Below are 3,227 nucleotides of genomic sequence, written 5' to 3' on the forward strand. Positions count from 1 at the left end.
GGACTAGTGTCTGTGTTTACAGCCAAAGCATCACTTCAGTGGCCCGAGCCAGACCGCTCTAAGAGATTCCATCCCGGCAGAGGTACCGACTGAGGCGGTGGCAGAGGTTAATCTGGAACATACTTGCGACGATGTTGAGTCGTGTTATGCTGCCGTCCCGACTTCCTGCTTGATTTATGGGTCTTGTCATGCTGCTGTTCGGCGTGGCTCTTTGTGGACTTACAAGGATTAGTGGGAAGTGACATCAACTTGTTCCCCACTTCTGTGTCTGCGCTCATGAGTTGCGAGCATCTGTTTGCACACTTTAACCCACGCCGGGTGGAAACCTAACTCAGAGTCTCTCTGTCTCTCTCTCTCTCTGTCTTCCACACCTCGGCTTCACCGTGGAGTGTGGAGAGAAAAATCAACACGAGCCGAGGCTCTGTTTGCACCCAGCCAATTACCACCACATGTGTTTACACGCTGCTTTCTCCCGCCTGCTCTCAATAGTTTTATTCATTTAATTATTGCAAAATGTAACATGGCCACAGACGCAGACTCCTGCCAACTGGTGGGTGTCACATTGTGAGGTTTCGGCCAGTCTGGTATTTCTCAGAACTGTTCCACGTCCTTGTTCAAGCCAAAACCGAGGGTTGATTTAAGTCATTTCCACTCATGAAATAAAATATCTTAAAGAGAATCGCAGTATTTGGTATTGAGATTGCAACAACAAAAACAACAATAATCTATCTACCTACTATCACTAACCTACTAATTTACTGATTTCCACTGTTCGGGTTTTTCCATATTCTTTGATGTTGTGCTGCTGCTCCTGTTCGTATTTAATTATATTTTATTGAATTTACTTGTGCGTTATTACTGCTGTGTGGTGCTGTAATGCTATCTATCTATACATATACATATACATATACATATACATATACATATACATATACATATACATATACATATACATTTATGAATATATGTATGAATATATGTGTGTATATTTCTATATATGTGTAACCATATTTACAAAACATACATCAAATTATAGTTTTAATAATTTTATTGGTACACTGGGGATGAAATATATATATGTATATAGATATATGAGCTGTGTATTCAGGTATAGTACGAATAGTAATACAAGACAAAATGAAAATCAAAATACATCTCAGATTTGCTTCATTTAACCAAACTAATGCAGCTACGTCATAGCCCGAAAAAAACAGACTTATTCAGTAAAAAAAATTCACTATAAAGTTGATGTTATAACAGCTTTTAAAATGTGTTTTCCTTACATGAAGTCTAATGTTCATTAGTGCTCGTCTACAGTACTGTTGTTATCTGTATTAATATTCTAATTCAGATTACAATCAGGGAGATCTGGCAGGAGAAGGAATGTGAACGTTAGCGTGAGTTTGTTGTTTGGATTACATCAACGGTTCTCTTCACTCTGCCTTGAACCTTTTACTTCAGTCCGGACTTCAGTCGGACGGTTAACCCAGAGTGACCTGCCTGTGCATGACACTTTTCAAAGCACGTCTGGACAGGCAGATTAAACAGTCAAAATGACCATCACAGATGACCACGCACAGGCGAAGCATGGAGCGTTTCAACAAAAGCCCACCTGGTCTGTGTCCACCAGCACCGCCTTCACCGCCACCCCACCTCGTGGGATGACCCCGGCATGAATGTGCCTTTCACATGGGCAGCTCGCCAAAGCAAATAAACCTGCGACAACCCAGCTAATGAGGGCATGGACGGGGTCACGGGAGGGGGGCTTTCAGGGAGGTGCCGGGAGTGACAGAGGGAGGGACATGGTCACGCAAAGAAAACAAGCCCAGTGAGAGAAAGTCAGCCTTCTCACGCAGGGGCCCAGACATGTGTCTTGTCATGCAACAGCCGAGCCCATCATCCGAAATTAGGAGTGACGGAGGTGAAAGAGCCAGGGAGCAGGGGAGGAGAAAAAGAGGAGCAGAGGAGCAGAGCAGCAGAGGAGGCTCCTCCGCTAGATATGAGTTAAAGAACTGAGGGGGAGAACGTAACGTTCACCCGTTAAGACCGTCTTACAAAACAACTGTGGTGACCTGAGCGTACCTCGGGGTAGTACGCTGTCTGCCTGGTCCTCTCAGCAGGCAGATCTGTCCCAGTCACATGACCCATGTCCTCAGTTAACACCGAGCTCAAGAACACAGATGAACACTGAGTCCAGTTTAGTAGGAAAGTTTCAGTCTATAGTCAAAAGATGTACAATTAACGACACTATGATGCGTTGTCGGTTTCATACCTATAAATACACAAATATATATAAAGATACACAAATATACACACAAATATATTTACACACATATACTGTATAAATATACACACAGATATATTTACACAAATATATAAAAATATACACAGATATATTTTCACAAATATATAAAAATATACAGATATATTTAGAGAAATATATACACATACATATGGACAGATATACCCATACATCATCAAATACATACACATATACATACACATTTATACATACACAAAAGTATACATACACAGATATACACAAATATGCATATACACATACACATAAACACATATATACATACATATACACATATATAAATACACATATTTATGTAATATATAACTATACATATGTGTTTGCATGTATTTATACTAAGGGTTAATATATATTATTTATATATATAAATATATATATATATTATTAAGTAACAAATAAAAACAAAAGTAAAATAATGAAAAGATAAAAAAAACAGAAACTTAAAATAAAACAAACAGAACTGTCTTTTAGTCACTCAAAATGTTATTTTTTAAATTGTGATCACTTTTAAATATTTTCGTCTTGACATCTGCTAAATTTCTTGCAAGGAAGTTTAATGTCTTTATTGTGATTATTTTATTATTTAATGTTCAAAAGATCAACTTATGACATGACATTTTTCTTTAATATTGAAATCATAAAATACTACACTTACACTTACAGTTCTGTTTATGAAGACGTCGTGACAACGTGATTAAACGTACCTGATCATTTGTGAGTATTTTCAGCTCTGACATCAGTCTGGTGAGGAGTGACGAGGGCAGCCTCCTCCTCACAGTCTGAGGAGGAATGTGTCGGGGATCATAGGTGGTCTGGACCAGATGTGGGCTACAGGGAGCCTCTCGGCCTCCGAGGGAGCATATGGAATACATTGCACATGGGGGACTCCTCTGAGACTCCCCTCTTA

This window comes from Cynoglossus semilaevis, chromosome 1, assembly GCF_000523025.1.
Source record: "Cynoglossus semilaevis isolate Cse_v1.0 chromosome 1, Cse_v1.0, whole genome shotgun sequence".
Taxonomy (NCBI): Eukaryota; Metazoa; Chordata; class Actinopteri; order Pleuronectiformes; family Cynoglossidae; genus Cynoglossus; species Cynoglossus semilaevis.